General features: G+C 37.6%; 1 non-coding gene across 1 annotated transcript; it reads left to right on the top strand.

Moving 5' to 3' along the window:
- TRNASTOP-UCA lies at positions 11,014-11,085 on the top strand. The gene has a single exon. It is a non-coding gene; the product is annotated as a tRNA-Sec (tRNA).

Here is a 12,016-nt window from a genome sequence, read left to right on the forward strand (position 1 = left end):
GCTTCCAATTTATAAGGAAAAAAAATTGTTTCTCCATCAATTTAAATGGCATCCAAAGGAACGAGACAGAAAAATCACCAATGCAAATCCATAACACTTGACAATTTACTTGGTTTTTGCATTGTGTCAGGTTGCAAAACAAGAATCAGGAGGACTTGGAGAGAGGAGATCACTCTAGAGTAACAGACCTCAGAAACATAACAACCAAGTCAATGGACTGGATTTGAGTAACAATTTGAACAAACTGATTTTAAGCAGATGTTATAAGACAGTTGAGAAACTATCAATAAGAAATGGTACTAGATGTAAAGAAATTATTGCTAAATTTCTTAGATAGGTGTGATAGTATAATTGTGCCAAAGAGAGATATTCATCATTTTATAGTGCCCTCCACATTCCTGATAACATCCCTTCCCCTGAAGTCAGGTTCATCTGAAATTATTACAGATTTTGATTAGTGCTAGCATGATATTTATTTCCTTAAAGAGATCTAAATTTCTGATGTATATAATTTTCCCTTGACCTGAAAAAAAAAACTTTTAATATTTTTCATAAGTAAGGACTGGTTGCAATGAATTCCTTCAGATTTAGTTTGTCGGACAATGTTTGTATTCTCCTTAACTTTAGAATGGTAATTGTACTAGATACAGAATTCTAGGTTGGTAGGATTTTTTCCCCCTAACACTTTAAATGTTCTAATCTGCTGTCTTCTTTTTTGCATAATTTCTGAAAGCATCTGTATCTTAGCTTCTGATCTTTCTTCAGTTTTGGCTAAGGTACTCTACCTCAACCCTCACCCTCTACCCCCGAGAAAAAGGCTTTTTTCAAACTTTTCTCTTTGTTTTGGGTTTTCTACTGTGTAAGGGTGATAGTATATTGGTCTGCTTGAACTACCCATAACAAAATAGCATAGACTGAGTTCCTTAAAAATCAGGCTTCTTCTCCCCATAATTCTGGAGGCTAGTGGTTCAAGATTAAGGTGACAGCAAAGTAGGTTTCATTGTAAAACTTCTCTTGGCTTGTAGGCAGCGACCTTCTAGGTGTGTCATCTTAGTGGAGAGGGATGAAGACCAAACTCCTTGCTGTGTCTTCTTACATAGCTGCTAATCCCTCACTTAACCATAACTAGGTCCTAAAGGCTCAAACACCATCACACTGAGGATGAGGGTTTCAACATACGAATTTTGAGGAATACATTCAATCCATAGCAATTTAGTGTGATTAGGTTTTGGTTATTCCTTTTTTTGTTATCTGAGCTTCTCATACCTATGAGCTGGTACCTGTCTTTAATTTTAGAAAGTTCTCAGCCATTACTGCTTCATATATTCATATCCTCCATACTCTTTTTTTCTCTTCTGATATTCCAACTATATACAATTACAACTTTTACAACTGTCCAACAGCTCTTGGATGTTCCAGTCTGCATTTTTTTTTTCTCCTTCAGTTTCAGTTTTAGTTTTTATTGACATATCTTCAAGCTCACTGTTTATTCTCTTGGAAATTTCCTCTGAGAATTGTCAGATGCATCATTTATTATTTTAAGTTACTCGCTTGAATTCTTCTTTCTTTTTATTTTTTTTTAATTTTTTATTTTTTTTTAATTTTAAAATCTTTAATTCTTACATGCGTTCCCAAACATGAACCCCCCTCCCACCTCCCTCCCCATATAAATACTTATTGCTATAAATTTTCTCTGACCACTGCTTTACCTGTATCCTATAAATTTTGGAATGTTGGATTTTATTTTCCAATAACCTCAAAGAAATTTGTAATTAAGTTTTTCTTTGTCCTATTGGTTATTTAGGAGTGTGTTACTTAATACGCACATATTGTGAATATTCTAAATTTCCTTTTATTATAGATTTCTAATTTAATTCCTTTATGATTAGAAAACATACTTTGTATACTTTCACTTTAAGTTAGTTTTACATAGTTTGTGGTCCTTGAGAATGTCTCATGTTTATTTAAGAAGAATGCATGTTCTCCAGTTGGATGGTGTGTTCTGTAGATGTCTGTTAGATCTAGTTGATTTTCTTAAGTTTTCTGTTTCCTTATTATCTTCTACCTTATTGTTATATATGACCACTATTGCAAGTAAGATATTGAAGTCCCAAATATTATTTTTATCTGTTTTTCCTTCAATTCTGACAGTTTTTATGTATTTAGGAACTGTGATTCTGTGCAGATGCTTGTTTATAATTGTCCTATTTGCCTAGTGGACCAATAATTTAAACATTAAAAATATTTCTATTCATACCTGTGAGTTGAATTTTTGAAGTTCAAAAATCTATTCTCTAGTAATATTTTTTGTCTTAGTCTTTTGATTTATTTTTCCATCCTTTACTTTCATTCTATTTGTGTCTTTGAATCTGAATTGTGTTTTCTGTAGAACACATACAGTAGAATATTGGTTTTTTTGAAATGCAGTCTGAAGTCTGTGACTTTGTTGCACTTTAATCTATTTACATTTGTTTTGGTTATTAGTATCTTTGCATTTATATCTCTCTGTTTTTTGTTTTCTATGTGCATGATGGTTTTTGTTTGTTTTTTTCTCCATTGCCCCTCTTTGTCTTCCTTTGAACTAAGTGGTTATTTTTAGCATAACACTTTTTTTTTTTTACGTTACAATATTGTATTGGTTCTGCCACACATCAACACTTTAAATCTTCTAATAAATCCTAATTTTATTTTTTGAAGTTCAAAAATCTATATCACTGGTTATAATAATGTAAGAGAGGAAAGTAACTGTAACCCTCAATGAAGGTAAATTGCTATCCCTTGGATTTGTAGTATTTCCTCCTGGTGAACAGTGAGTTTCAAGCCCTAATGAATCAGCATTATTTTCAAGAAATGTTACTGATGGGAATGTGCTCTGTAATCCAATAAGGGAGAAACGAAGTTGAGAATCATTATTCTATATTAAGTAGAAGAAGGTGAGGTGAAGTCGCTCAGTCCCTCCGACTCTTTGCGACCCCATGCACTGTAACCTACTAGGCTTCTCCGTCCATGGGATTCTCCAGGCAAGAATACTGGAGTGGATTACCATTTCCTTCTCCAGGGGATCTTCCCGACCCAGGGATCGAACCCGGGTCTCCCGCATTGGAGGCAGACGCTTTAACCTCTGAGCCACCAGGGAAGCCCGTATTAAGTAGAAGAAGGTTACACTTTACCAGTCATTAGAAAAAATAAAGAACCACAACATAATATAGGGCTTCATCTGTATGAAAATGTATTACAAAACTGAAAACAGTACCAACAGCAATTCAGCCCAGTGTATAAGGAGTATATGTGTGATGGGCTTCCCTGGTGACTCAGACAGGAAAGAATCAGCCTGCAATGCAGGAGACCCAGGTTTGATCCCTGGGTCAGGAAGATCCCCTGGAGAAGGGAATGGCTACCCACTTCAGTATTCTTTCCTGGAGAATTCCATAGACAGAGGATCCTGGCAGGTTACAGTTCGTGGGGTTGCAAAGAGTCAGACATGACTGAGCCACTAACACTTGGGCTTCCTGCGTGGCACTAGTAGTAAAGAACCTGCCTGCCAAAGCAGGAGACATAAGAGATTTGGGTTCAATCCTTGGGTCAGGAAGATCCCCTGGAGGAGGACATGAAAACCCACTCCAGTATTCTTGCCTGGAGAATCCCATGGACAGGAGAGCCTCGTGGGCTACAGCCCATAGGGTCATAAGATTTGGACACAAATGAAGCGATATAGTATACATGCATACATATATGTGATATAGACATGTTTATATACATACACATGCATTAGTATATACTGTTTATATTGATATGTACAGGTAATGCTTGAACAACACAGGTTTGAACTGCAAGGGTCCACTTATATGTGCATTTTTAAATATGTATTACAGTACTACATGATCCATGGTTGGTTGAATCCTAGAATGCAGAACCAGGGATGTGCAGGGCCAAGTTATGGGTGGATTTTCAACTCTGTGAGCACCCCTAACCCTCATGTTGTTCAAGGGCCCACTGTATATACATATGTACATATATTTATGTATGTATACCCTATGTATACATATAAACATTTATGGAATTATTCTATAATAAGTAATGTTAGAATGCTTAATCCAGTTAGTTGCAAAGAACCTTATGGTTTTATCTTTATCAGTATCCACTTTAGGTGGATCTTGAATATAGCATGATAAATCAGCTTTTCAGGAAAAGCTACATAGTTTATCTGTCCAACTAGTTGTTACTGAGGACTAGATAAAATGGAGAAGTTCTAACTAAGAATTAACTCTGTTGAAGAAAATATCCAAGGCACCTGATTTGGGATATTTCCATATTTGCTCTGAAAATTTTCCACAGCTTTTTAAATTTTAAAGCTTATTGAGGCACTTGCTTGAGAAACCAAGGTAACTCTTTTTGTGCATCTGACTTCTTTAATGATTACCTGGATCATCTCAGACCACAGTGGGAGTGGATGGTCGTACTCAGGCCAGGAGAATACCTCTTCCTGACCCCTTGTCCTACTGAACAAATCCACCCTCCCAAGTTCAGATATGTGGAAATTTTATTAAATAACATTCTTTACCAAAGTTATCTTGCATGGTTTTTATTCATTTTGGAGCAGTTTTAAGTCTAGAAACTGATCATATGTATAGGCAATCCTTGAATTTCTGGCTCTCAGATATTCACAGACTTTTTGAAAGCAAAGGCATTATTTTCCATTACCATCAATGGAATAATCCCTTTTAATCTTGCCACAGTGCCTTTCTGAAGGGCAGACTGAGATTCCCCACTGAATTTTAAGGTTTGAATTCTGTAAACATAATGCAATTGTCCATTTGCACCCAAAGTGATGTTCAAAGTGACTGTAAGATTAGACATTTACTTGTGGTATAAACATTTCCCATTTCTAAATTAATAGACATCTGTTATAATTTTAAAATGTTAATTTTTAATGTTTAAATGGAAATAACACTAAATATTAGAAAGCAATATTTATGTTTTATACAGATAAGTTCATTCTATAAAAAAATGTGTTACTAATGGAAATAAACTTATGAACTATGTTTTTAAATAAACAGACTCACTGTTTCTAGGCAGTGTTTTGCTAGAACAGTAAGCTCTTCCATAGGACAAAGAATAAGCTTTATTTAACTCAAAAATTGTCAGATCATAACCTGAAAATGCCAAAAAAAATTTTGGTGCCATCACTAAGAAAAATAATCTTACTTTGTAACTGGCTTTAGTCAATATGTCTCAAAATATCATGATAACAGATCAATAGTTTCTTAAGTTTATCGATTTTAGTACATGTAGCTCAATTGCTGACTTGACAATTTTTTGAAAGGCTCTAGTGAAAAATTTAGATGGAAGAGAAGTTACAGTAAACCATTTTTAAGACAAAGCAGTTAAAGCTGTTTTAACTCTGAATATGTTCTGCTCAGAGTGAAGCATAATACAAAGCAGTGGTAGGTGATAAAGAAATAGCAATATTGTACTCCCTAGTCAGTCATGTCTGACTCTGCGACCCCATCAACTGTAGCCCACTGGGCTCCTCTGTCTATAGAATTCTCCAGGCAAGTATACTGGAGTGGGCTGCCATTTCCTTCTCCAGGAGATCTTGCTGACCCAGAGATCTAACCTAGGTCTCCTGAATTGCAGGCAGATTCTTTACCATCTGAGCTACCAGGGAAGTCCAGCAAAGATAACCACACAGTGAAAAAAAAAAAAAAAGCTTATTATCTGAAGATAAAAACAGCTGAGATCAGATTGTTTTCTTTTTAAAATATCTACCATTTAATTCTCACAAAGGGGTCGATTTATAGGACATATATACAAGAATGAACTTTTTGTTTAGTAATTATCCCTTCTGGTATATTCTGTTAAACAAAACAAATTACAAGGTTATCATGTTATAAGGGATAGGAAAGTAAACTATTACTAATGTAATAAGTTGCAAAGATATATCACAAGGGCATGAATGCACAGAGAGCTAAGTAATTAGGGCTAAATATCATTGTAAGGAATGAAGACTAAAATCATAATTTAAATTTATAAATCTGATTATGCATATATATATAACATTAATAATATTTAACATTATTAATAATAATATAATGTAGTTAGTATAGTATATTCATTAGTAAATACCTGACATCTCAATTATATAGTTTAGTGATTGTTGAAGTTTATTGATGATTTACTAATAAGCTCTTTTAGGGTTAGTTCACTATTCTGCTCATTAAATGAAAGTCTATATATCCTTTCAGCCTTTCCCAGCTAGGGTCACAGGAGCAAATTAAGCCCTAAGGCCTTACGGCAGCTCTTTAGTGTGATGTTAACATTCTTCCTATATATCTAGAATGGTACTAGGTTAAGTACCATGCTTCAGAAACTTGAGAATAAAATATAATAGATAAAGTGTATTAAAATTATATGCTTCATTTGTTGTATAATTAATTTGATTTTACCAAGTAAATTTTAATAATGAAAACTATTTAGACTTCTAGCTTTTATTGACCATCTAGTCATCAAAATAACGAATCAGCATCTTGCTTTATTCATGTTACTAATGGACCTACAGTATACACTGTTTGGGGCTTCCCAGATGTCTCAGTGGTGAAGAATTCTCCTGCCAATGTGGGAGACATGGGTTCGGTCCCTGGATCAGGAAGATCCCCTGGAGAAGGCAGTGACAACTGACTCCAGTATTCTTGCCTGAGAAATACCATGGACAGAGGAGCCCGGCAAGCTACAGTCTGTGGGGTCGCAAGACTTGGATATGACTTAGCCACTAAACAACAACAAATAGACCGTTTAATACAGCCAGATACTCCCCAGCTGTCATGAGCATATGTGAATTCTGCACTAAATCGTGAGGACTTCTAGAACTGGAAATTCAAACAAGGGAGAAATAAAATGGGTGTTTGGCACTGCTCAGTAATGACAGCATTGGTGTCTATTGCATTTTTGCTGTATGAAAAGAGTTTGTACATTAAAAGCAAGAATGTATTTGTCTGTTTTCATGTAGGCACTTTCTGTTTAAATGTTCTCTGTACCCCAAAGCAACATCTGTCTTCCAGTGCCAGCAGTGACCTCACCCAGAGTTCACAGCCCTTTGATGTCATCACGTTTCCTGTTAAGGACACCTGCAGAGAGGTTCATTAGTCTCAGAATTCCAGATTTAGAAAATTCAGGTTTCGGTTGCTCTATTAAATTTAAGTTTTAGAGAAATAACATACTTTCATATGGGTATGTGGGTCTTCCCATGTGTCACTAGTGGTAAAGAACCTGCCTACCAGGCCAGGAGATATGAGATGAAGGTTTGATCCTTGGATTCAGAGGATACTCTGGAGAAGAGGGCATGGCAACCCATCTCCAGTATTCTTGCCTGGAGATCTCCTGGACACAAAAGCTTGGTGGGCTACAGTTCATAGGGTCAAAAAGAGTCACACAAGACTGAAGCAACTTAGCACGCATGCACGCATATGGGTGTGTCCCCAGCATCGCAAGGAATGTCATTGTATATATGGAGTTCAAACTTACATGTGTGTCCTGTGTTTTACTGGCAGTTCTGCATTAACCATGAAAGGTAATGTCTAATGTTACAGGTTAAAAACTGTGTGCCTATTGAGCATAAAATCCTATTGAACAATTCACCAGTGGGTTTTTTTTGTTGGTGTTTATGTTTTTTAATAAGTGTGTTTTCGGTTGGTTTGTGATGATTCATTTCCTCAGAGTTGCCAAATTCCAGGGCCCAAAGCAAGGCACTTCTGCTCTGGCAATGCTAGTGCTTTGCCTGAGTGCTGTTTTTCTACTCTGCCATTTTTGAACTTTTGGCTAGTTCCTTTTTCATTATTTAACCCATCACTAGCTAGAGACAGAAAAGGACCATTTTGAACCAATGCTGATTTTTCCTTAAAAGCAAAGACACATTGCTTTTTGAAGAATCCCTCTTGCATTTCATTGGCCTGGAACTGGGATGCTTTCCTATGCCAAAACCAGTCATTAACAAGAGGAATCTAAAGGAGTGAACAGGTGAAAACTGGATGTGCGGTTTGTTACGCAGTCCTGTTATATACCCCTTGTAAGCCAACTCTTCTGCTCTCCAGGGTAACAGTTTCCTCTCTCTTTCTTTCCATTCATTCCTTCAGCATAGAATTGTGGGGATTTCTATGTGCCAGGTATTCTTGGTCCGTCAGGTATTCCAGCATATAAGCTCTACTAGCCTTTCATAGCCCTCTCTTCCTTTTCCTGAATCAGCTGATGATGCCACTTGATAACTAAATAAGAAAATTTGCTGTTGTTTAGTCATGTCCAACTCTTTTGTGACTCTATGGACTATAGCCAATCAGGCTTCTCTGCCCATGAAATTTCCCAGGCAAGAATACTGGAGTGGGTTCCCATACCCTCCTCCAAGGGATATTCCAAACCTAGGGATCAAAACTGCATCTCTTGCATTTCAGGATTCTTCACCGCTGAGGCGCCAAGGAAGCCCAAATAAGAAAACAGACGATCAAAAGGAAAAGATTCACCTTTTCAAAACAGAATCCACCCATGTAGATTTTGCTTAGATTCTGTGGTTTCTCTTCTGTTATAGTAGAGAAAATACTACTTTTTAAAAGGACAACTTTCCTGCATAGATTTCAGATCCAGCACAATTTCACTCTTGCCTCCTCAGTGTCTTACTCTTTTAGGTCTTCCTTCTTTTCCTGCATTATCAATCCCTCCCTCCCAGTTTGTTCTCTCAGTACATTTTATTTCTTAACAGATGCATAATTTTCCAGAAACCACTCCGTTTCCATATTCTCCTTCTAAGCAAAACCTCTCAGTGATGTATGTACACTCTTCCAGCGCTTCATTTACCTGTTTCACTCGAGCTTGTGAAAGTCTATATTCCATTTAAATGTCACTTGTCAATATGACTAAGGACCTTCCTTTGGACAATTCCAGTGGACATTTGTCTGTCTTCACCTTAGACAACCTCTCAACATGTGCTATACTCGACCACTGAATTCTTCCTAAAATATCCCCTCCTTTGGTTTCCATGACGCCTCACTTTTCTTGAATTGTTTTTCCCTATTTTATTCTCCATCCTTTCTCAGTCTGTATATGCTATCTCCTTCTCAAAGGGATCCTTTAGGATTTCCTGTTGGCCTCTATTTTCTTCTCCACTATACCCTCTCCTGGTGATCTTACAAATGTACATGGCTTTATATACCATATGAAAAGTGAAAGTGAAAGTTGCTCAGTTGTGTCCAACTCTTTGCAAAACCGTGGGCCATACAGTCCATGGAATTTTCCGTGCCAGAATACTGGAGTGGGTAGCCATATCAGTTCAGTTCAGTTCAGTCTCTCAGTCATGTCCAACTCTTTGTGACCCCAAGAACCACAGCACACCAGGCCTCCCTGTCCATCACCAACTCCCAGAGTCCGCCCAAACTCATGTCCATCCAGCTGGTGGTGCCATCCAGCCGTCTCACCCTCTGTCGTCCCCTGCTCCTTCACTTTCCTTTGTTCAGTACTTTCCTACATGCAGGACTTCTGACAGATAAAACCCATCAAGTCTTAGCTTTACAGATTTTGAAGAAGTATTAAGACCTTGATTTTTATGTGGAGAGTTAATAGTTTGACATATAAAACTAAACTATCCATGCATTCAATAAATTTTTAATTAATGTACTGTTTCTTGGCACAGTAGAGGAGCATAGCATTTCTGTCAGTCAAGTTCCTAACCTTTGGAAGTACAACTTGCTATTCACATTAGAATCATGCTCTTAAGTATCAGCTCAGACTCAGATTGAGCTCAATTTCAGTGAAGAAATTTGACCTGAAACAGAAGGATTTAACCACCTCACACTCTTGTGCTCAGCCGTATCACTGCTGCTCATTCAAACATGATTCTGTTCCATTTCTGACTATTCAGCTTAAAATTTTACTTTGACAAGTCCTTGGCACAGCACAGGCACTGAAATATCTCTTTTTTAAATGATAAGATACAGTTTTTACCTTTCTGGAGCTCTCATTTTCAGACTCCTTATCCCTCTTCCTCAGTACTATGCCTTTTATTCCCAGCCCCCTTCCCTGTCTGTCCACTCCATGCAACCATTCAAACCACCAGTCTTATCACTGTTCTTCAGCTTTGAATACTATTTCACTCTTCCTTTTCTGGAATCTGGCTGATAAGTAGGTTCCCACTTGTGAGATTCTCTGTTGCTTTTATATTGTAGGTTGTTGTCATTCTCTCTCCCAGAAGCAAGGGCATTACTCCTAAAAGAGATCATCCAGCTTTTGACTCAGCACCAAAATTGCAATCAGTAACCTGACAAATTCCCTGATTCAGTTTATTAGTTTGATGCCCTTTATTCCTTCAGCTTTGCCTTTGAACTTCTTCTCTTGTCTTTCTGGTATTTTCCAGAGTAGTAAACAAAGGATCGGGGAAGGCAATGGCACCCCACTCCAGTACTCTTGCCTGGAAAATCCCATGGACAGAGGAGCCTGGTAGGCTGCAGTCCATGGGGTCGCAAAGAGTAGGGCACGACTGAGTGACTTCACTTTCACTTTTCACTTTCATGCATTGAAGAAGGAAATGGAAACCCACTCCAGTGTTCTTGCCTGGAGCATCCCAGGGACGGTGGAGCCTGGTGGGCTGCCGTTTGTGGCGTCGCATAGAGCAGGACACTACTGAAGCGACTTAGCAGCAGTAGCAGCAAACAAAGGATATCATTCTTTGCAACTCCTTACTGAGACCAAAATACAACAGAGTAGTGATTATTTGTGGGATGAGTATGTCACTGAATTTAAATCCTGTATACAAAATGTTGTGTCATGAAAAATTCAAGAACAATTGACTAGGTTGGAAAGTATGCCTATTTTACAAATTAAAGGATCTCTAGCCTCCAAGTTTCTGCTAAAGAAACTCTGTGGAAATAACTAGTGTCAATAATTTGCCAAGGCTTGGTTCCATCTTTCAAAATGCTATAAATAATTGAATTCTAGATGAAGGAGCCAACCAGATCTACCAGTTAAGACAGGGCTTTCCTGATAGCTCAGTTGGTAAAGAATCTGCTTTCAGTGCAGGAGACCCTGGTTCGATTCCTGGTTAGGAAGATTCTCTGGAGAAGGGATATACTACCCACTCCAGTATTCTTGGAGTTCCCTTGTGGCTCAGCTGGTAAGGTATCCGCCTGTAGTGCAGGAGACCTGGGTTCAATCGCTGGGTTGGGAAGATACCCTGAAGAAGGGAAAGGCTTCCTACTGCAGTGTTGTGGCCTGGAGAAGTCCATGGGTTGTATAGTCAATTTGGGTCACAAAGAGTTGGACACGACTGAGCAACTTTCACTTCATTTCACCAGTTAAGACAGTCTCATGAAATTGTGAATTCAAATGAATTTACCCATTTAGTTGCTCTCTATTTGCCATTTTAAAGTCTCTTCTAGAAAACAACGTAACAAGGTGCTGTATTAGAAAGGGGGGATAGATCGGTTCTAAACTGCAGTTCAACATGTTTATCTTTATGATGGTATTAATTTCCAATGGCTGTGCTAACAAAGTATCACATTCTTGGTGGCTTAGAACAGCACACAGTCTCTTATAGATCTGAGGTTCAAAATCTGTTTCACTGGGCCAAATCCAAGGGGTTAGCAGGACTGCACTCCTCCGGAGGTTGCAGGGGGTAATCTATTTCCTTGCAGGGATGAGGACCTAAATCTTAGACAACCCAAAGATTTTTCAGCCTTCCACAATGACCTTGTGTAACCTTTGAATCTCAGTTTCTAATATAAAATGGGGCTAAACAGGATATTTTTAAGAACTGAAGGAAATAAAAAAAAATTAAACTTGGCATCTAAGAGGCAGTTACAGCCTGATTTACATTTGTTACTAGCTTTATGGTTTAATGTAAAATCTCTTCTTGACACTTATCTATAAGTTTAATTTTTCAAGAGACAGTGCTATTTAAAAACAAGGAAATGATTTTCTGATTTTTCATGTTTGTATGTGACTGTACCATATTGCTATTTAAAGTATGGTACTTTTTCCA

The sequence above is a fragment of the Capra hircus genome, chromosome 4 (genome assembly GCF_001704415.2).
Source record: "Capra hircus breed San Clemente chromosome 4, ASM170441v1, whole genome shotgun sequence".
NCBI classification, from domain to species: domain Eukaryota; kingdom Metazoa; phylum Chordata; class Mammalia; order Artiodactyla; family Bovidae; genus Capra; species Capra hircus.